This window comes from Liolophura sinensis, chromosome 1 (genome assembly GCF_032854445.1).
Source record: "Liolophura sinensis isolate JHLJ2023 chromosome 1, CUHK_Ljap_v2, whole genome shotgun sequence".
Classification (NCBI taxonomy): Eukaryota; Metazoa; Mollusca; class Polyplacophora; order Chitonida; family Chitonidae; genus Liolophura; species Liolophura sinensis.
Window position 1 is genome coordinate 56,360,844 of NC_088295.1, and position 24,483 is coordinate 56,385,326.

The following is a 24,483-nucleotide window of genomic DNA, read 5'->3' on the forward strand; positions in this document are numbered from 1 at the left end:
GTTGTATTTTCCAAAGAGAGGCTGTTATTTGGCAGCGTGGTCTCGTATGACGTCACGGTGGGTTGGTATGTCGTTGCTGAAAAACAAAAGAAAGTTGCCACTGCACCTAAACGGGGCACTGCTGTGCACGTGATATTTTAATGGGTAAATGCTGAGTATACTCAGTATACTGATTACAAGAAACAATGGTTAACGGACCTTGCAGCACTGGTATATATACCCTATTTATAATAGCTCTACGAGTAAGTTTTACAATGTCCTATAGGTGCAGCTGAGCAATATGTAGGAATTATTGTATAACTGCACAAGATCATCTGTCATTGCTGCAGGAAACTCAGTTTTAAAAATACGTAAAGTCGATTTGTTTCTTTTTCGTTCAACTATAATAAGGGTCATACAATTAAAGACCAGAAATTTTAAGACCAGTAGCAGAAATCTAACTTACTGGATGTTTTTATTGAAGACGATTCTTCTGATCCTCCTGTTGAACCTGCTGAGATTGTTGTTGCTGCAAGAGGAGGGCAAGTCCCTGAGAACAATAACAGTCAATAATTTATACAAAAATTAAATTTAAAAAAAAGAAGTAAAAAGAAATATGAATGGGCGGATGTTGGCACCATCCTGATCGCATCTAACGCGGATCTTGATTGGCCGGTACATGTAGTCTCGTTTAGATCGTTTATGGCACTTTAGCCTTTCCTACACGCTAGCTATAAACTTGACACGATGTATCTTCAGTTTGCTTACCTGTTAAGACAGGCGTGGTGACGAGAAAACTATCAGTGAATGATCTTTCATTCGCTTCACTCACTCTCTTTCAAACCTGTAAAAAAATGATTGTGTCTAATTCCGCTTAACCGGAGGCTAGAGAATGAATACTCATCGTGCTGAATTAAATCACCGCGTTGCAATCAGGGCGCAACTGAGATACATATCTTGTTATAGACAACTGATATTCTTGCATGGTACACGATTTGAATACTGATTTCACTCAGTCGCCTAGAACATACCTTGCGTCTTTCCTACTTTATTGAAAACTGTTGACTGCTTCTCTTTGTATGATTTCGTCCTATTTTTGTACTTTATATAATTTCTTGGGAACTAGCCATGCGACTACTGACCCGGAACACCCCTATGAGTTGACGGCTGGTATACGAATGTATGTTTCAACGCATAGATTACAATGGTAAAACACGTTTTCAAATAGTTCTACTGAACTTCAAAAGTAAAAATAGTCAAAAGTATTTCTGTTTAAACATTTTAGTCATAGGGCCAAAATTTACCTAAGGGGCACTCGCCATTAAAAACGTCATTTGCCGATGACATACACGAGAAATAACTTGGAATGCTCTGGGAGACACCATTTCCTTCAAACGAGAGCGAAAACAGAAAAAAACGTGCCTGTAATGGTTTTGAGATAAGATGTTTTGTTGTTTCTATGGGTAAATAAATTGATATATGGTATATTTAACGACCGGAAAGTTCGTATTCCCCGGATATTATTTACGGAATCAACAACGCCGAATTAATTAGTTGGGAGTGTCAGAAGTTTATTTTGTGCACGCTACGTCAATAAAGTATTCTTGGACAACCACTCAGATAAAACAATACAGCGCAGTACATGCCCCGTGGAAATATGTTCCTATCGCTCACTGATTATCAGAGTTCCCTGGCGATGCAAAAACAGCCCCGCTCACCAGAGCAGCTGTGCACTACCCGAGCCGCCAATCTCAGCATTGAGATCTGCCCGGTCCGAAATTTGACTCGAAACCAGCAAGAGTGGAACACGAAAAATAACCCAACAAACTAAAACCGTGAAGACCCGTCACATATAAAATTGAAACTAACATCACTGCACTTTTAAACCTAATTTTTCTCTGAATGGTACCATAGGAGGTTTGTAAAGTACTATTTTTAAAGCATTTACATGAATATTTGGAGCAATGTTGCTGACAAGAGATTGAATTTCATTGATTATATGTGATCATTTGTCAACTATCACAATGTCGTCCCTACTCCATAGTTTAACTCTCCTTTGTATTGCAGCTGAAAGTTATCTCTTCGTATGTATTCAAAATAACTCAGCGAAACTGTTAATTATTTAGTGTCAACAGAATTTAATTGCTTGCTGAAAATACTTACCGGAAGAAGTGCATATGTATGTGATCGATCTCCCGCTGCTCCAGCGAGATATGTTAAAAAGATGTTCACACGGGTCACCTATTAGTTCAGAACTAGAGGAATTCAAATCACACTGGCTTTGGCCAGCACAATTTTCCTGCAACTCATGGCGGTGATCGTTTGTATTTCTAACCCAGCTACATCGGCTTGTGTTACCACGGCAACATCGGTCAGGCACAGAGGCTGATATAAGACGAGGACAAAATTTGTCAGTCGGATCCCATTGGTAAAACTTGGCCTCTAATATACAGATGTGAGTCCCCTCGTCACACTCTAATTTGTTGTGTGTTTGACTGAAAACTGATGGTCCGTGACAGGCCTCGGAGATAATGACTGAAAAATATAAACAAGAATTGTATATAAACATGATAGTGTAAAAATGTGTGATTCTACACACACAAAAAAGAAAGGAACAAATCATGCAGGAAGAACAGAACAGCCTGTATAGCCTGTGTGGGTCAAATAGAAGCACCTTAATCTATCTCATTAGTCAAACAGTTGTATCGCACGAGTGGAAACAACTCCATGTGTATGTGTTCCAAATCGGGTGAGTTAGGGGAGGAGGGTGAGGTGGCATGGGCTGTTGTGGGGGAGTCCAATAATATATGAGTGAAATATTTTTAGTACGGCATAAAACACCAGTCAAAAAAATAAATTCTATAGCACAGATATTGGTGTTATTACACCACACGGCAATATGTACCAGGGGGCCTCCGTGGCTCAGCCGGTTAGCGCGCTAGCGCAGCGTAATGACCCAGGAGCCTCTCACCAATGCGGTCGCTGTGAGTTCAAGTCCAGCTCATGCTGGCTTCCTCTCAGGCCGTAAGTGGGAAGGTCAGCCAGCAACCTGCGGATGGTCGTGGGTTTCCCCCGGGCTGTGCCCGGTTTCCACCCACCATAATGCTGGCCGCCGTCGTATAAATGAAATATTCTTGAGTACGGCGTAAAACACCAAATAAATAAATAAATAAATATGTACATTAATTGCTGGTGTATTATTCATACCCTGACCATATAATGCTGGCAGCCGTCGTTTAAGCGAAACATTGTTAAGTGCAGCGTAAAACACCCATAAATACATATCCTTACACAGCATGGTGTAACAGGTTCGTCATGCGCACTGATGAAGGGCGGTGTTTACGTCTGAGCCCTGTCCCATACACGTTATGGTCATCAGTGGAATGTTTTTCTGAACCACAATTAAACAACTACTTAAATATACTACTTAACGAAGCTCTCTGTTTTTTTTGGTTGTTGTTGTTGTTTGTTTGTTTGTTTGTTTTTTTGTTTTCTTGGCGCGTGTCTTCAGTCGCATAAGCTTGTATTTCATTTCGTTTAGCTATTTACAAAGTCTTTTATGACATGAGTTTTGTCACTAGTTTTAGTCTTAGTCTTAAAATTGAACAGGAAAGAGATGCCCAGGGGAATACATAGGCCCCTGCATGTGAAATATTGCTACATTTAGTATCCTTCTTTAGAATTCACTTCATGTTAGCGTTCTGTATTTAGTGTTGCACGTCATATATACGTTTGCAAAGAGTGCCCTACTTAAATTCTAAAACAATGTACCTGCATGCACACGGAATATGTTTGGTAACGTCTACACAGTACAGATGCACTTAACTACGACTTGGCCGGTCCATATATGATCAGCGTAAAATACTGTACATATTTATCACCATTCAGAGAAAATTCTATTGATTTGATTGGTTGAAATGCCAAACATTAAAGACCGAATATGAAAGGGTAGATTAGTTTTCATATACCCCTGCAATCAAGGCGTCAGGCTCGGATGTATCCCCAGAATCAAGGCGAAACGAGCAGATGTAAAATGTAAACAAAAAGGGAGACAACTTTGAACAAACTTCGTCCGTTAATATTTTCATCGACTTCGCCTCGGAAAAATATTATCGACATCAGCCAAATATCTAGCCTTAAACCCCCGGAAGGCCGTCATATAAGAAATAATATATACACATGTATGTATATTGTGACACGCACCTTCTAAGACACTTACCTTCACCATCTCCGGAACATACTTGCAGTCCAGCCGTCAGAATCGTCAGGAAGACTGGCATGTACATGGATGGTTGCACTCTAATAAGGCACATCTTGAAGTTTTTACATCTGTTCACCCCGAGGAAAGATACAAGTCGTTGGAATGAACGTAAACAGCGAATGTATACGTATTAGCTAGTAATCAGGACGACTGGCTGAACACCTGCGTAATCCAAACAAACAGAAAGAGTTGTACATCAAGAAGGGTTTGTCATCACCCCCATTTTCGTCAGAAGTATAATCACAGGTGCCTCGTAAGACAACAGAAGAAAACTCAGCTAAATGTGCCTCCACCCTCTAGTATATCACGGGCGACTCTGTGTGCTTACAGAACGTGGTCCCTGTGACAAATCCCGTCCCCCTCACTGATCTGTTACTACTGCTTTTCGGGAAGCAGAGCTTAATAAAGAGTCCAGCTTGTCAATGTGGCTAAATGCTCGAACACCCACGTCTTTCATGTACACAAACTCGCATATGTATGGAAGCCGGATGCGGCCAGGCTGTCTTTCCTATACACACTTTCTCCAAACCAGGAAGTTCGACATTTAAGCGACCTTACGAAATTTAGTCAAGAGTCATGCAGCCCAGGAGGACAACGCGATATTCTGAAAGCTTTCTATAGACATCCAAGCCACATTTAGTCCGGAATATCGTAGTCTGAATCTGGCATTGTCAACTGAATTTTGTGTCCTCTCCCAAACCCCGTTTACTCCTTCATTTTTCCGCCAAATCTAATTGAGTTTCGACCAAATTTCATATAGTGGATTGGTTGTCGGCTTAATCATGACTTAAAAGTGAACATAAAGTCAGCCACTGTATATACATAGAAAACAAGATATAGGACAGTTATCCCAGAAAAATATGTAAAAAGTTCTACGAAGTTTTGAAAGTCGAAAAAATGAAGTTCAGCATTGGAAATATGACACTGATGGACAATTCATTCTGAGCAGCCATGTTGCAGGTTCCCTTATGGACTGTGCCAATCTCTAGCGCTGAAAGCGTCACGCGATAAATGGCTGTCACGTCAAAAAACACATTAGCTCTCTATTGTCGATTTTTTTGGTTGGGTTGATTGTTAAACCGATGCATTTTAGACCACATATATATGAGCAGCTAAACGAGGACGTCACAATATGTACATGTTGGGCAGGATATTACAGTAACTTGTAAGGATAATCGGGCAAGAAAACCGCCTCGGGAGAGTCACTGCTTGGGGAAAAATATTTTGACTTTGCATTATCTTTCCTACACAAAGTCATATTTCTTACGAAAATATCTTCCCAAATCAGAAGGTCCTGCTATGTTCAGTAAATTCCCTGAAAATCGGTATAGCCAGCTAGGTCGAATACTTACACCCGTGTAGGACGAGGACGAGCAGGACGGCTAAAACACGACGCTTGTGTCCACGAACATCGCTCTCACCAAGCAATAGAACATTTCTGGAATTCTTCTTTATCAACTAATTGAGCTTTAGTGACTGACTTTATGTTCACCTTAAGAAGGGTATGTTCTCTGTGCGAAATAAAAACCCTTTTTGTGTGTTAGTTTGTTTCTTTTGTTGTTAATAGCCTCATGCACACGGAAGAATTTTCCTTTTATATGATGGTGGTCAGTTTTATGCAATGAGGAAACTACAGCGTCCGGTGTAAACCACCGACCTTTGGCAAGTTACTGGCGTACTATCCAACATGTTACCCACAGATGTGCTCATCATACTGGTTGACGACAATTGTTCTTCAAGGAAGTTTGGTGCCACTAAGACCCAAAGTACAGTGAGAGCGGCGGAAATCAGTAAATTCCATGCTCCAACTATCAGTCTCGTTTTCTTCCTCCGCAACTGTTTTATTACGAAGTGCAAGTTAGTGACGGACGTGTGACGTACGCTCACATACACCATGTGCTTTCAGCGAAGGTTACACTATATGCAAACGGCTCAAACACCACTTCTGACTTTGTCACCAAACCCCAGAAATTGTGAGAGCAGGCAAATCTAATCATTCCCTGCTCAAAGCTTCGTAATTCAAGCGCCTTTAACAATTAGTGCTATAAAAAAACATGAAAACATTGTTGAAAGCGCGACATTTAGAGGAATGACTCCTTCTGGAACCAGATCGACACTGAATGTCATCTAGATCTCGAAATGTACATTACAACTCCAACTTAACATCATTTTAAACTTTCCATTAACCTGTTTTCTAATCTGAAAAAGTAAGACATTCTGGCTAAATTTGGAGGTCAGCGCGACATTCGAAGGAGATTCTGTAGTGATTTCGTGTCCCCTGAGATGAATTCGTGATCTTATTTCAGAGCACGGTATTCCTGTACATCTCGCATTATTCATCAAATTGCGCCGTAGCATCGATAGAATCCCGTCATTACTTTGTGTCCATGTTGCCAGCTATAATGTACATGTAGCGCGGGATTCAAACGAGGTTTTGTAGTGATTTCGTGTCCCCTGAGATGAATTCGTGATCTTATTTCAGGGCACAGCATTCCTGTACATCTCGTTTTATTCATCAAATTACGCTGTAAAATTTGGGTTTATCTTGCCAGCTAGAATGTACATGTATAATGTCCCAATTTCTAACTCGAGCTCAAATTTAAGCTTGGACAATCAAATCATTTATTTTGAGGAGATGCAACATTTGGACGACCTGAAGACGAAATGCGATATTCTGACAAGACTAAGTGGAGAGTCGATGTGTTCTGCGAGATATGGTCGAGGATTGGTCGAGGTTTGGTGGAAAAGTGAAAAGATCAGGAGATCAAGTGAAAAGAGATATTCCATTGAATATCGTTGGAGTCTCGTTCGGATTTGATCAGAATGAGATGTTGAGGTTCTCATCTCGACTGAATCTTCTTTAAATTTCGTAGTGTCGTTTGAACATCGTGGTTTCTGGTTTGAAGCAAATTTGCGCAGGAAGTCAAACATGAAAGTGACCCCCTGGAGCGGCTGTGACAAGAACAAATCTTCTTATTCCCTGTACAACCTCGCGAAACACTCTAACCCGAAGTCGTAGAGACTGGTAAACGAATGTTAGCCAAACATCTGGCAAGGTGTACGTGGATTTATGTGTTTTCGCTCTCGTCTTCAAAGTTTATCTTAAATAATTTCATTCGGGTATGGAGAAGCCATTTAATAACAAAAACACTGATGTTTAGCCATGGCACTAAGGGGTGACAAAGTTGCCAATCTTTACGCATTGACATGAGCAGTTAGAATAAAACTCTAAATTCTCTTTTACTAAGCAGAGATATTAGAGAAGAACCCGCATTTCCAAGTACTTGAGCCATTTTAGAGCGTCTTGCCTTGACGTGGAATCACTATGTCGACATGGAAAAGACGGGAGTTTAGGTATTGGTTGATGGGCAAATGCCAAACGAAACTTATTTGCAGCCAAATGGAACTTTATAAGTCCCTGGGGACAGATGTCAAATACATTTAGTTATACAAGGGGTGAAAGAAGTAAATTTAAGGCACGATTATCATCTCAGAGACACCAAATCAGAGACACTATTTCTTTTGAAGCCACCGGAAAAGAGCGGTTCCGTGATGTTGTCGAGCTTTCCAACAACAAATGCAAAACCAAGCGTATTTCATAACAGTCGAACTCCACATCTGCGATCAGCGTAGGTTACGCAGTTGTATATCCATGTACTTTCGGAGACAATGCCTATTCGATTGGTATATATGGTTGTGCTAAAACAGCTGTGCGCTCACTTATACTATCAAAAGACTGAGAATATAGACTGGCATTTAAACATATGTGGGCTTCATCTTAATGACCAAACTATTCCGTAATATACAATAACGTGGTAATCTAGTGGATATATATCTTTGTCCCCACATCATCCTTGATTCTCTGTTGCTAGGGGCTGATCAGGTGGGTTAAAATGTGGACATAAACTTGTCAGAGCTACAAGCCATACCTACAAGTGGTTAAAATTCACACCCATTGTCTAAATCCCCATGTACCTTTCTCATCGCGCAGATAACTTATAATATCTACACTGAAGAAAACAAACTACAGGCTTTTGGCCACCTTTTACGAATGTAGTACTTGTTGTATGCAGGCACACACACGTGTTAAAACACTTACCTTCATCATCGGCGGAACATTCACACAGATCAGATCTGATAGCTACCAGGAAGATAGCCAGGTATGCGGGTCGTTGACTTGTGACTAGGAAACTTCTCGACCTGCTACACCTGCTCTTTCAACTGAAGGACATCTTATAAGGCCTTATGTCAAAGATGTAAAGAATCAGTTACAGATCAATGTAGGCATGAGGATTCGTAGATTTTCCATTTTCATCCGGTAATTTTTCACCCAGTATATAAGCCTTTGAGGTGATCAGACCACACGCCATGGTATGAAGACAGCACGATATGTACTCCTGTCCTCCTTTATGCAAACCACAAACTTGCTTGTTCCTATGTGTGGGCTAATACATTATGACTTCACAAATTGTTTCATAGGTATGATCTAATACGGCTACAAAATATCGGTGAACTACGCGATCACACTGCAGGTAAATCTAGAACACTCAGTTATATCACTTTTATCTACATTAGTCTATTTACAGTTAGACTAAAACTCTGACTGTGACATGAAGCCGGATCTCACCGGGTATGACCGACTATTTGTTATCTATCACGCTGTCGTTACTGCTCTTGTTTTTAAGCTATGTGGTGTAGTCGTTTATGTGGCTGTTTGGTATAATAATGTACATAGCGCAGTGTCCTGGGATGTTGTATACAAAGTTACATGTTCTTGTATAAAACTGACATGTGCGTAACGTGAATTCATGTTACTCAAATCAACTAAAGGGATCGATTCGTCTTACTCTAAAATACAGCTATGAATAACTGTACAATTGCCAAATAAATGCTGGGCCGTTGTCGTAGAAAATATTCTCGAGAACGGTATAAAACACCAACCAAATGAATAAATAAATATAGCCAAATATCTTTGTACTACGGCCAGACATTTATTAAAATGCCCCTATTACCTCTGACCTATATGTAACAAGCATACAGTGTACATAGGTTTATAGGGTTAACCATGTACATATGGGAAGGGAATTGCTGCACGTACCTTATACTGCCTATGTCCTGTATATGAAGACTACATAAACAAGGCCAGTTGACTATAAATTATCAGCACATCTATTTATACGCTTATGTTACGAGGTACCCTAATGGGGCTGTATATGGACACTGAGAAAGAAAATCCGGTTAGACTTTAAGAAGTATATGACGTAAGCATTTCTGAGTACACAGCAAGGATTTTGTGAGATAACTATGTTGCCTTTAGAGCCGACATCCTATAACATGATGACTAGACCATAATCTTGTTTTCTTGATCCCGTTACGAAGGAGTGGGCGTTGGTTATTACTGGTGGAAGGGCAAGTTTTGTATTTATACACCGTTGTGTGATTGTCGTTATCAATTCCCCTACAGAAGGACTTTGTCACCAGTTTTGTTTCCGCATAAACAAATAAATAAATAATCTCTAGCTCCATGGATTATCATACAAAAAGGCGGATTTAAATTTTATGAAGATGCATCACGGAAACGGGAAGTTTTTCAAATCCAAACACAAAAAGATATTTTTAAGTTAGCCTATATGATATCTTTTATATTTAAGGTTATAGAAAGCGGGAGTTCTCAGAATAAACCACTGAGTTGTGGCAAGTTACTGATGGACTTTTTCACGCGTAAAGTAAAGGTATGCACACAGTGCATGAAACTTGCGTGACAGCCAAATAAAAACAATACAAATCTAGCGATATCTCCTCGGTGTGACCCGAAGCTAGGCTCAGTAGTTACAAATGGTAATCAGGTATGATTTGATCTCCGGGACTTCGGCTTCGAAGAAGTTTATACCACTCGACAACCGTAATGCAGTCAACTCCATACGTTAATATATTTCATATAGCCTATACTAAACATTCGAAAAAAAGATAAATAAGTGTGAATATTTTTAAATACTTTCTTTATTATTATAATTACACAAAGGCTGTTTTGATGCCCCTTTGAAAATCTAACATTTCATATTATGACGTAATGTAACTAATTACGGTAAAATTACGGTACGATGTATTTCTTTTCATATTTTTGTCACACGTGCGTCAGAGGCGTAATATATGTGACCTAAAGAACATATAACAGCTGTCACATTATATGCTAGATGAGCCTGTGATCAATAATCCATTCGTCAATGTGCGGGATGAATGTACCTCATTCTGGCAGGTTATTTACTGTGTGATAACACAAACATGTACGGTATATTAGTACAAGAGTATATTTGGTGAGTGGGGAGTTCTTTTAAGTGAATCACAAGTGCATGCGCGCATCACTGTAAAGCGTTCACGTTTATTAACTTGCATTTAAAAATGCAAATTTACCTGCTCGACAACTGTCATTGTAAAATCCATTCTTCCACAGAAGTTTATAATGCCTGTATGGAAGCCGGCTAAAACCATTATCGTACCAATCGATTCATTGCTCCATCGATCCATCACTTAGTGTTAGGTATCCCTTAGTTTTCCCGCATTCCATCTCTTATCCCCTGATGTTACATCTGATTTATCTATTAATTTACATGGTTATTGTGGAACGTAATTATCGGCGAGATTTATGGGTGGAGGAAACCTGAGTGCCAGGGTTCAGTAAACCACCGGTATTTCCACATACACACATGCATGTCTTCAACAAAGGTATACTGCGCAAGCGTCCACGGGCGCCTTGTTTTTGTCATTAATTAAGGCTACAAACAAATCTTGGGTCAGGGGAATCCCCAAATTCCTCGTCCAAGGTCGGGATTGAACACACACCTGGTGCATGTGTTTTTACAACGATGGTCACACATCTTAACCACTCGGCCACGCCTTTGTGTGCTACGTAAGTCGCCAGTTACACTTTCATAGTTATTGGGACGTGACGTTGACCTTGGCAGGTCATTAAAACCTGAGTATGGATTTTACAATTGCCCTTACAAGACAACACAGTTTGCAATTTTTCTGGGGAATCAAGCTCTTAGACATTATTCCCTATGATAACTGGCCCTTGTTTTGTGTAAAATAATTCTCCAACATCAAACTAGAATGAACGATATACCCTTCGTTGAGTTGGCGATGTTGAGTGATAAGGCCCCTATATGGCCATCTTCTTTTCCCAAATAATTAGTTTCCTGAAAGAGTCACTTCGCGTGAGCTATAAGCTTAAAGTTGAAACTGTTCCAAACGTAAAGACATCTTTTTCATTGACATAGACGGTCTGCTTTTTTATTTTGCGCTTGTTCTCCTTTTACAGCAAATGAGGTTTTTATCAATTAGTGTCCTATATCAGTCAAATAATATACAAGAACATGTATAAGTTGAAGGTCGACTGGAAAAAAATCTCATCAAGGTGATCATTACCACAACAACACAGGCCTAGCGATGCCCCGATCTGGCACCAGAGGTCTGTAGGTAGCCTACACTGGCTGCAAACTAGAACCTCTTGTGCTACAATAAGGAATCATAGTAGTCCCGCAGTTAAAGATTCACTTCTTTGGCTGACACGTTCAACACTGTTGCTAAGCCTGACTGGATTTTGTCTCGTCCAGTTTAACAAAACCGTGACGTTAAATAACTGGCAATAATGATAATCATTTTGGAAGAAGGACAGTATCTGACATCTACACAAAAAAATTTAAAATGTAGTCCAGTACACATTTTTTTTCTCCATCCCAACCTTCTTTTAACACCAACATGTTAACGGCAAGCACAAAAATCCCAAGTCTTTATTCTGTGAAATATCTGTGATTGGCGGTACACATTTTAATGGCATTCCCAAGAATTCTGTTGCCAGTGGGATACGTTTCCCGGACCATTTCGGTACTATGCTACTGGTTTGTCCCATAATCTTTCTGGGCAAAGCACGAATTAAACAGCAATCAAAGATCTTTGACTCGAATAATTTTAGTTGTGTATGGTTCCCGATAGTTTCCAGCATGGCGTGACGGAACTTGAATTGCTTCTTAAGAATGCCCTATTTCACAGCGTACTGTGCACTGTTAAGGGTAGTCAACCTATGAAAACATCACAGGGCGGAAAAAACATTTGATATATAACCAAACCATTTTGCAAGAGTTTATTAGAAGAATAAAACATCTTTGACACCGAATAAAAGAGAGAAACATGTTCAGGCAGAGAATAAGAAAGGGAGGCAACTTTCCCGATTGCACAGTTCTAGTTAAGCAGGAAACGTACAAATTACGAAACAAAACAATGTTAGTCTGGAGGTTGTTTCGATAGTTAAACGTGACATAGGTACTGGATTCCGGATGAAAAAAAATCAGATCACAGAAAGCACACTTATGAACAATACTTATTAGAACGTTTTTGAAAAGAATTTACTTGTATATTATGGTTTAGACGTGCTAAAACGTATTATTGGGTCATGCGTGTTTACAGAAGGTGAAACTCTTGTAGAACTATAGGGAAACCACCGCGCCTTCTCACGTTAGTTGAGAAATTGTATGAGATAAGACCGCAGCTACACCAGCCAGACAAATATAAGAAAAGAGGAAATTACTTATTTTGCTTATTTACAGCACGTCTAATCCATCCGTACAAAATTGTACAACCAGTGGTCACTAATTGTCACCGTCGCCGTCAGGTATTTCGAAAAAAGTGTAGTACATATACATGATACCCCACCAAATATGGAACAAATGGAAAATATAATTTCTCTTGTAAGATATGAAAATACAGTACACTTATTGAATCCTGCATAATATTAACCAGGTACCGTGACAAGTCGATGCAAAATTTTATACATATATACCCTGTCTTCCACGAAGACTGCATGCATTGAACACAGCTCGCCTGCAAGAACCACGCCACTCCTCAAAAACTGTGACGAGTGCCAGCTAAGTTGATATATGAAACAAATATGCACACAGCGACGGTACTTTGCTAAGAAAGAATTCAAAATACAAAGCATATACGGTAATTTACTTCCCAAGGTCACCAATCTGATGAAAGTAATAATAAAACTGTGGCAAATTTGTGCCTGAGAAGAAGTGTAGACAATCGGAAATCCGCTTAACGCTAATAACGGGCCAAAGCTATACAAGAATGCTTTCCCTAATAATTTACTTATATGTGTTGTAAATACAATGACACTGAATATAAGAAAAACGGAACAATAATAACCTTAGTGCCCGTTTTATCACTGGGGTGGGATGGAAGGGAGTTAAAATCAGGACGTTGATTAATGAACTAGCTCTGTACATCAGCCAGGCTGTGAAAGGAAAGACCTCACGGCAGGGAGAGACAGCTGGACCAAGGGGGATAACTCTAACGACCCGTTTCACAATCACCACAGAGCTGGATACATCACCCAAGCCCATACACCACTAAAAATTCCTCCTATGTAATAACACTGTTTACCCTGTATTAATGATAAACAAGTTGAATAACGTCGTGTTTATCGCAAATGTTGCATATAGACAAACATAAGGAAAAAATGTTATTTGGTAGCTCTTTCAGACTAACTATGCAAGATACAGTGGTGCATCCTGTGTCAGACTTGGTAAAAGTGCCCCGCGTTTATTCATGTGGGCGTGGCTAACTATCCCATGGCCAAGTTTATCTCTCCACTTTCGATCGGCCATTTTCATGATTTCATGAAAACATGGTTTCAGCCCTTTTGCATTAATATAGCTGTAAGGCTCAGTTTATAGACACAAAATAGAAAGGTATGGAAATTTCAGTAGGTGTTGAAGTACCTTATTTAAGTTGAATAACTTATTTAATTAAACAATAGAGAAAAATATGTTTATATCTTATCAACTTAAACAGATGAAAGTAACAATATATATGCTAGATTTTAAAAATTCATCGCCTTTTGGAGAGCTGTACAACTCAGTCATTGTTTTATTTGCTCTTTTTTAAACTCATCAGACCAACCGCAAATGTCACGACGAAGTTTTCCGAAAGACGCCCCCTAGCGTTTTGCCAAATGGCAATTCTGGCCTCTCGAATCCACTATTCCAGACTCGACAAGATCAGCCCGGAGGGCCTGGAAGACAGAACGGAAATGTTGACTTATAATACTGGCGGTAGTTATCTGACGCCGATTTTCAGGCCGACTCGTCAGCCAGATTCTCAGTTTACAGGAATGGATCACGGGACCGAACTCAGGTCTTTTAACATTGGTGAAGAGGATGATGGGTATTGTACGCCATTCTCCGACCAGAATCCCCTGTACAAGGTTCTCGGGGAACGAGAGACCGTGGCAGATCAACACCCCTACAGCCAAATGCGTTACTGAGTTTTACCACTGTACAAGGGCAATTATATACATCAGTCCGTTTCTTCATCATAATTATTAACGTTGGATTACAGCCTTAAAAGTTTGAATGCGCGTACGTGTTGGAGACAAGCTCCACAGCTTTCTGCAAGGAAGCCAGGAGTATGCAAATGACACGTTTACTGAGTGCATCGTTAATAGGTTGAGCTACACAACGCTATCGTTTTTAGCTATCGTTTCCAGCTGTCACAATTTATTTTTTTGCTGTTCTATTCCCGTCGTTATTTGTTAGACTGTGTCACGTGACCCATATCTGTCTGGCTGTATGTTAAAGCGTTGGACTAAAACAGCGGATTCCTAGGCTATTACAGCAGCCAATCAGCGCTTTGTTTGAATGCCGACGGTGCCAATGTGAACGTCTTCTGCACATCAATACCACCAGCAGCTTTAAAAGAGGAAGTTGTAATTTCCTCGTTTGGCGTTCAGCATGAAGGGGATAGCGCATCGACTGGTTGACCCGTATCAGTATAATGGCTGGGGCGTTGCGGCTTACTTGCCTTCGGTAAGTCGTCTCAGTGAGGCCGCACTTGATAAAAGAGGGGTGGAGATCCGTCCTGCGACAAGGGGGCACATTACATACATCCTAAGGATTCCCTCGTCGTCATATGAGTGAAAAATTGTTTAGTACGACGTTAAACCCCAAGCACTCACTAAATCACTACCAGCAGTATGTCGTCTTGCATAGTGCTGCCTCAGTAAATCACTTTGCCAAAGATAACAGGCAAGACACTAGACCTCCCCATGCAGTACACAAACATCTGATCGTCCAGTATACTTGTGCTTGCCTCATTAAGCGCTGGTACAATTTACGCGAAGTGTTGCCGACCAGAAACAGGCCTCATACTTGAATGTGACTCTAGCAACTCTCACATAAGAGAATGAACTCAAAGATTACATTTCATAGTAAAGTGTACTATAGGGACAGCAGGCTATTCATAGCCTATTTACGTCACACTGAGTGTTAACCATTACAAACGATTTTTTGTTATCAGAATATAGGTATGTTGTAATTCTAGAAGAAATGCACGCAGTTGTGAATATAATACTATAAAACAATGGGACAAGATATAAGTGTGCTTAAAAGTGTCAATGTGGTCAAAATAAACATAGGATGTATACATTAGAATTCAACAATACAGCACGAATTAATGCATTTTCCCATACAGTTTTGCCAATTCTCTTTCCGTTTTATTCTAATAACAAATAGTACCAATATTGGATGTCTGTCACAACCAATCTCATATTAATTATATTTATTTATTTTTTTTTTATTTTATTGGTGTTTTAAGCCGTATTCAAGAATATTTCACTTATACAACGGCGGCCAGCATTATCGTGGATGAAACAGGGCAGAACCCAGAGGAAACCCACGATCATCCGCAAGATGCTGACGGACCTTCCCACGTACGGCCGGAGTGGAAGCCAGCATGAGCGTGACTTGGGCTGACAGCTACCGCATTGGTGAGAGGCTCCTTTGCAGCACAAGTAAAGATATTCACCATGGGCTGATTATATTTTTTAGAATGTTGTGAGCAGACAGTTGTCGATGGATCTACCTTGTCTAAAACTGGATCGCCTAAAGAGAGAGTCTTCCAAGGATCAGTTCCTTGAATCCTGCTGTTTGTAGTTTATTTTTTCACATATATTCTATTTACGCCAAACTGATACGTCCACGTTGAGGTTAATGGGCGGGGGAAACAAGGTTCGACAAGTACCTGCCCCAGCACCTCAAGGCCGGCTTCTACACCATTTTACAAAATAGTCTCTAAAACTTGCCAAATAAACTTGTAGTCACAACATAAGATAAACCTGATCAACAAAGGTTTGTTCACATTGGCGTTTGCCAACATAACCAGGGCCATATTTTTGTTTTTTAGAGAATTTTTATTTTAACAAATGTAAGCAAGATGGTGCAAAATAGCCCAGCAGAAATATGTCCGTTGGGAAGAGAGATTTGAAGAGTATCTTGTTTAATGTGTCGACAAAAATTTATTACTATTTGCATTTTTTAAAATTTAATTCAATGAAAAATTTTAGAAATTTGGAAAAATATAAATTTTAAAATATCCATAATTATTATCTCCTTGATTAATCCAATTTTGAAAGTGTTGAAACATTTCCCTTAGGGTATACAAGAGCTGCAGGCATAATTATTTTGGATTCTGCTCGGCAAAATTGAAAGAAAATAGACGCGTATTTCCGTTCGTTGTGACAATTAAATACACGAGTTACTCCCCTTAAAAGATATACACTTCTTTGAACGACTGCTGAGAAGTTACGTACATGTACTTATATGTGCTGAGGGCCTTCAGACAAACTCTGTAAACGTCTACTCTTCGACACGTTGACTTCAGGAGGTGTCAAAGGCGGATATACAGCAGTCGATCACCAGATTTTTGCTTTCCAAAACTTGGACACTCAGCATCCTAGTGTGCACAAAATGGCTGAGTGCCTCCTTTGAGCATGTAACACTGTACACGCCCATCTCCATGCTTTAAACAATGTCATCAGGGTTTAAAATCCCCACGTGCTTCTACCAAACAAAGGCTTTACTGTGCCTGTGTCTGAATTCCACAGTTTTACTCCGTTTAAAAATGTAAAATCTGGATATTTTTAAGGAGGTGCATTTTAAAGATAAACGCAGGTTATCAATTCAGATACTTTATTTTTCTCCTTTGTTTCAGCCATGGCTGTGCCATAATCTAAGGCATTACTAAGCTATAGGCATAACTCCAGACCAGTGAGCCCAGTATAGGGATTAACGTTCATAATATGACATGTGCAGGACAAACCATTCGGCTGTTAGGGGGATAGGGCTTCGGTGGTTTGTATTGAACAATGTTTCGACAATCACACACGTGATCTTGGAATACATACCTGGAACGTTCGTTATTCGGGTGAAGATTGGTTTGTGAATGTCTGAAACGACGCTTCGACTGACAAGCGTACAAGAAAGTTTTGACACTCAGCTTAAGTCTAAGTATATTTATTTATTTATTTGATTGGTGATTTCCCCGTTACTAAAAATTGGGGCTGTTGCCAGCATCAAGGTGGGGGAAATGAAAACGTGGCACTGCCAGGGGGAAACCGATGACTTTCTACAGGTTGCTGGTGGACCTTTCCGTATAGGATCGGAGAGGAAGCATGAGCTGGACTTAATCTCACCGCGACCACAGGTGAGAGGCTACCGGGTAATTATGTTCCACCAACACGCTAATCACTAGGCCACGGAGACTTCTAAAATAAGAATATGTGAACATGAATAACAGCAGTCTTGTGGTGGAAATGCTGGGATCTGACTCAAACTTCTAAGCATCTCCTGTTTTCAGTCCACTTAAAATTTGTAAGCTTATGTTTAGTCATCAAGTGTATTACAATAGGAAACGTGGTCCATGTGAAATGTAAGATAAGCCTTTACATGCAAATTACCAGAAGTACGACCCAAAACCTTGCCGCATGGAGTTGGTAGTTTTTATACTACCTGCGTGTTTCCCAATGGATGTGAAGACATTCGTTATGGTTTTGTTTTGACATTAAATGAGCCTATTTGTTTTAAAATCCGCCTCATTTTTTACTCGTCTTGCTTAAGTTCCAGAGATATAGGAGAAATAACCAGGCATGTAAAACGTCATGCACATTTTGATAATAGAACACAGAATTCATAAAATTACAACTGTGAGACAGGATATATACATATAAACAAAATGATGCACATACAATTTGAGAAGGATAGTATATAGTCGTATGTTTTCATACAGTGACTAAATATTGCATAGTATCAAAAATTACATCATGAGTTAACCAACAATGCAACAGGTGAGTCAACTGTGTAGAGTTGAGATCCATGCTTGCAGACCTAGAGATACTTGGATTTATTTATGGGCTTTGTAGACGTATAAAATTATTCAAAAGCAGTGAAATAATGTAGTATACACAAAGGACAAAACAATTTCCAAGAAGTTAAAAGGATGGGGGCTTGGTTTCTAAAAGTCTTAATTTCCAATCATAGAATTTCAGTTGGACTCTTTGGAAAATCGTCTTGATTGATAAACCACTTAATTGCAGGCCGGCGAATGTGTATAGGGCGAGTCCTCAAAAGCAAACGTGATAGGACAGAACGAATTGAATAGGTAATATTCCAAAAGTCAATTGAATGCAGTAAGGAACGTGTTTTCAGTCCTTGATGTACGTGGTCCAACTACAAACGTCAAACAGACACTTTTCTTTTCATGGAACAGATTTTGAACTACTTATACTGCCACTGTCACAATCCCTTACGTTCACAAGTCACCACTCTCGCTGTCAGTCAAGCGTCCAGATCTTGTTTTGCCCGTGTGTTAGCCCTGTTCAGAACATCATAAGGATTAGCCTCGGTCTCAGTCCTGGCAGGAACTGCCCTGCCTCGATGCAACTGATTATACGTCATGTCGACGACAGCATTTCCCCTGACACCGCCAATGACGTCATCTGAACTGCTCTCACCGTAAGAGTGTCTGACCACGTGATCGTAATCTCCATGCACTTTAAAATGTGCAGTTTCCCCTTGTACTCGGTCATAGTCGCCATGGTGATTTGTTCTTGCGGCGGATCCAACCGAGAATGCGGCGTCTCCTGAAGAGTTGGCCGCTCTTCCGGTTTTGTTTACCTTGGAGTACAAGTCGCTGACATTCGTCTCTGCAGCACTATTCCAGGGTGTGCCATTGTCGTCTCTCTCAAGCTGGTACAGCGAGTATCGTAAGTTAATGTCGTAACCAGCGCTGGGTCGGCTGACAATCTGTGCCTCCGTGACGTCATCATCACGGTTTTCTGTTTGAAGAATGCGAGGCTTCTCTGCGGACCTGACAAAAACAAACAAACGAAATCCATGGATGACTTTGGCATTTAAAAGCCTACAAACTCTTAGGTGCTAAGTTTTTCAGTGGCAAGGTGATATTGTCCAAGGCAGACGATGCGCGGATTCAATATCGACCTTGAACAGAGTTCAAAAGATTATTCAAAGTTAAGCTAATTAACAGGTCATTTGTACATGTTCTCGCTCTCACCGCTTTTGAGGCCTTAGTGACAATCAGTCGTCGACTAAGCTCGTGTGGTCGTATATGCAGTCTAACATTCGTTGAAGCTCACTTGTCTTCCATCAACGTATGGCGTTCATCACATTTGGGCAAGTTTGTTAGTAACTCGCCAAAGGTTAATGGTTTATGAGGGGCTCTCCAGTTTTCTCCACCCATAAAACTGACTTAAAACAATCATAATAGTGAAAAAGTCTTGAGTATTACGTCAGGAAATAATGAAATAAATAAATAAATACATGAGTCTCGGTTTATTTGTTTGATTGTTGTAAAATGTCATACTCAGAAATGTTTTGTTATAGAATGCCTGCCCGTTTTACTGGTAGAAGAAACCGGAGGGCCCGGGATAAACCACCTACCTTTGGCCAGGTACCTGATTCCTGATAGCGGCAGAATAGGCAAATTCCATGTCCTGGAATGAGCCTTGCTTTAGCCGCTGTTGGTAATTGTTTTATTACCAACAGGAGGATCTAGTATTAAACATTTTGCGATCTGCATGGTACGACGACACTGCCCCTATTTAACTGGGTCTTTTTAGCGTACCATTTAGTTCCTCTTTTAAATGAGGGATATCACGAGTTGTATTTTCCAAAGAGAGGCTATTATTTGGCAGCGTGGTCTCGTATGACGTCACGGTGGGTTGGTATGTCGTTGCTGAAAAACAAAAAAGTAGTTGCCACTGCACTTGAACGGGGCATACTACTTATGTAAGGCTGAAATATATTTAATGTGTTCAGTTTAGAAAATTATACGTTTTATCGATGAATTTTACCCCAATCTTTGAGTGAGACAGGGGAGGTCTTGCAGTAAATTTGCATTGATTGGCTGATACACCTGTGTGTAATGCTTATTAGAAACAGACACCGTTGAAATCCGATCTGTTTTATTATTGACATCTATTTAGAAGTCATTTATGATGTTTTCATTACCTTTCGTAATGAAATTTGTTTCATTACACAATATGATTTGTATCAAACTGCTGTGCACGTAATATTTTAAAAGGGAACTTAATTACTGTTGATCCAAACTGTGCATGTAGTTTGTGAGGAAAACAGTGGAAACATATACTGAGTACGAGAACAAATGGTCAATGGACCTTGGAGAATTGGTATATATACCCTATTTATCATAGCCTTTCGAGTACTTTTTGCAGACCCCTATAGGTGCAGCTGAGCAGTGTGTAGGAGTTATTGTATAACTGCATCTGCCAGTGCTGAAAAAACTCAGTTTAAACGTCAGTAATGTCACCTTGTTTCTTTTTCGTTCAACTATAATAAGGGCCATACAATAGGCTTACCCCAAACAAACTAAAGTTTTAGTTCTCCACATAAATGACAAAATCGAACTTTTAAGACCAGAAGCAGAAATCTAACTTACTGGATGTCTTTATTGAAGGCGATTCTGTTGATCCTCCTGGCGAACCTGCTGATGCTGTTGTTGTTACAAGTTGGGGGCAAGTCCCTGACAACAATAACGGTCGGTAATTTATACAAAAATTAAATGTAAAAAAAAACATTAAAAAAAATATGAATGGCGGCCCATGCGCGGATGTTGGCACCATCCTGATCGCATCTTACGCGGATCTTGATTGGCCGGTACATGTAGTCTTGTTTTGACGGTTTATGGCACTTTAGCCTTTGCCTACACGCTGACTATAAACTTGACACGATGTATCTTAGTTTGCTTACCTGGTAAGGCAGGCGTGGTGACAAGAAAACTATAAATGAATAATCTATCATTCACTTAACTCTCTTCCTCTCTCATTCAAAACAGTACAAATGTGAGCTAGTGCAATGCATGAGTTCCGACTTTTGCTTTCCCGTTTTTCAACGAAGTTTATTAGTGTCAGTGGAAATGTAAAGTCGTTAACGCATTCCCGGACAACCGGAGATAATGTAAGTTCACACCAAAAGCTGTAATAATATTATAAATTAGGCATCCGCGGTGCCTAAACCACCATTTATAAGTTCTGTTATATCTATACACTATATTTAGCTCTTAAAATGACTCATTGTCTTGATTATGTGCGAATTAGTAACCACGCTGGGAGCTAGACCGTTTGTGAATACCCTTTTTCATTTCGGAAGAACAAGCAAGGTTGGTGTCGAGCAACGCGGCATTATGTATAAATGTATATGTGTACACTTTAGTGCATGTCGTAAAACCCTACGCAGATCATGGTCGGATCCTACAGCCATCATACGCGGATCCTACGCCCATCATATGCGAATGGTACACCTATCTTGACTGTATGATCGAGCAGTACTGTACATCTGAGTAGCCCACAGTTCTTATATTACGACAAACGTGATATTTGATAACCCGAAAAGGGAGAGATGAAAAGGTTTTAGACTCTCCAGACACAGATTCTCCAGATGGTACATCTTATTTGGAGCTATATTTCTACAAAGACCAGAAGGGTTTCCCCTCTTGCAGACTTTACGACAAGAGGGATTTCAATTTTGATATTGTAAATAATCCTTACTTGGACTACAATATACCAAAAGGTCCTGTGTGTGGCGTGTACATATCTCGCCTGGAAGCATTTGTAAGATCTTGAGTGTTGTGTGAGGATTTCAATCAACTTCACAAGTTATAACTGCAAAAACTAGTGTGTCACGGTTATTCCATTAAACGCCTTCACTCCAAGTTTCTTAAGTTTTACAATGAGTACTAATCTCTTGTACGTAAATATACAGAGAGCGTCCAGAATCACTTTTAATTAATTTTCTATCCTGAAATATTAACCCGAAGCTAGAGATTGTATATTCATGGTGTTGAATTAGATCGCTACGTTGGATATATGAACAGTAGCAATCAAAGCGAAACTGAGATACTTATTTTGTTATCGACAACTGATATTCTTGCATGGTACACGATTTGAATACTGATTTCACTCAGCCCCCTAGAACATACCTTGCGTCTTTCCTACATCATTGAAAACGACTGCTTCTCTTTGTATGATTCCGTCCTATCTCCGTACTTTATATAATTTCTTAGATCTTTGGTAATTTGTGTTAAACGTCGTTTTGGAAATTGGCCATGCGATTATTGACCCCAAACGCTCCTATGAGTTGACGGCTGGTATACGAATGTCTGTTTCGACGCATAGATTACAATGGCAAAATACGTATTTAAATCGTTCTACTGAACTTCAAAAGTAAAAATAGTCAAAAGTATTTTTGTATAAACACTTCAGTCATAGGCCAAAGTTAATGACATTCGCCATTAAGAAGGTCATTTGCCGATGACACATACAGGAGATATATCTTGGAATGCTCTAGGAGAATCCATTTCCTTCAAACGAGAGCGAAAACAGAACAAAAACTGTCTGTAGTGGGTTTGAGATAAGATGGTTTGTTGTTTCTATGGGTAAATAAATTGATATATGGTATGTTTAACGACCGGAAAGTTCGTATTCCCCGGATATTATTTCCGGAATCAGCAACGTCGAATGAATTAGATGGGAGTGTCGGATGTTTATTTCGTTCACCCTGCGTCGATAAAGAGACAGGGACAACAACTCAGATAAAACAATACAGCACAGTAACCAGTGGAGATATCTCCATGCCCCGTGGAAATATGTTCCTATCGCTCACTCATCATCAAAGTTTCCTGGTGATGCAAGAACAGCCCCCCTCAGCAGAACAGTTGTGCACTACCCGAGCCGCCAGTCTCAGCACTGAGATCTATTCTGCCCGAAATTTGACTCTAAACCAGCAAGAGCAGTTGGGAAAATAACCCAACAAACTAAAACTGTGAAGACCCGTCACATATAAAATTGAAATTAACATCATTGCACTTTTAAACCTAATTCTTTTTTGAATGGTACCACAGGAGGTGTGTAAATTACTACTTTTTTTAAAGCTTTCACGTGAATATTTGGAACAAAGTTGCTGACAAGAGGCTAAATTCCATCTGTTACATGTGATCATTTGTCAACTATCAAAATGTCGTCGCTGCTCTATAGTTTAACTCTCCATGCTGTAGGCCTTTGTATTGCAGCTAAAAATTATCTATTCGTATCTATTCATAATAACTCGGCGAAACTGTTATTTATTTAGCGTCAAAAGAATTTAAGGGATTGCTGAAAATACTTACCGGAAGAAATGCATGTGTATGTGATCGATCTCACGCTGCTGACTGTGGATATGCCACCGGGACGTACACACGTGTCAGCTACTAGTTCCGGACTAAGGGAATGGAGATCACACTCACTTACACCAGTACAGTTTTCCTGTAACTCATGGCGGTCATCGTTTGTATTTCTAACCCAGCTACATCGGCTTGTATTACGTCGGCAACATCGGTCAAGCACTCGGCCTGATATTTGAAAAGGACAAATTTTGTCAGTCGGATCCCATTGGTAAAACTTGACCTCTAATATACAGATCTGAGTCCCCTCGTCACACTCTAATTTGTTGTGTGTTTGACTGAAAACTGATGATCCGTGACAGGTCTCGGAGATAATGGCTGAAAAATATAAACAAGAATTGTATATAAACATGATAGTGTAAAAATGTGTGATTCTACACACATAAAAAAGAAAGGAATAAATCATGCAGGAAGAACAGAACACTCTGTATAGCCGGTGTGGGTCAGATGGAAGCACTTTAATCTAGGTCATTAGTCAAACAGTTGCACGGCACCCGTCCAATCACCTTCACGTGTATGTTTTCCAAATCGGTTGAGTTGGGGGAGGAGGTGGTAGTCCTATAATGTATGAGTGAAATAATTTTGAGTACGGCATAAAAGACCAGTCAAAAAATAAATTCTATAGCACAGATATTGGTGTTATTACATCACAC

The 24,483-nt window shown here is 39.9% G+C and overlaps 1 long non-coding RNA gene across 2 annotated transcripts; it reads right to left on the reverse strand.

The window, feature by feature from the left end:
* Nucleotides 1–24,144, reverse strand: LOC135461684 (uncharacterized). Of its 2 annotated transcripts, none has more exons than XR_010443381.1 (3): nucleotides 23,777–24,144; nucleotides 21,053–21,136; nucleotides 1–76 (listed from the first exon to the last, which is right to left on the reverse strand). It is a non-coding gene; the product is annotated as an uncharacterized LOC135461684 (long non-coding RNA). The 2 variants fall into 2 exon arrangements; XR_010443380.1 differs by lacking the exon at nucleotides 1–76 and adding an exon at nucleotides 20,114–20,329.
* Nucleotides 24,145–24,483: the final 339 nt, after the last annotated feature.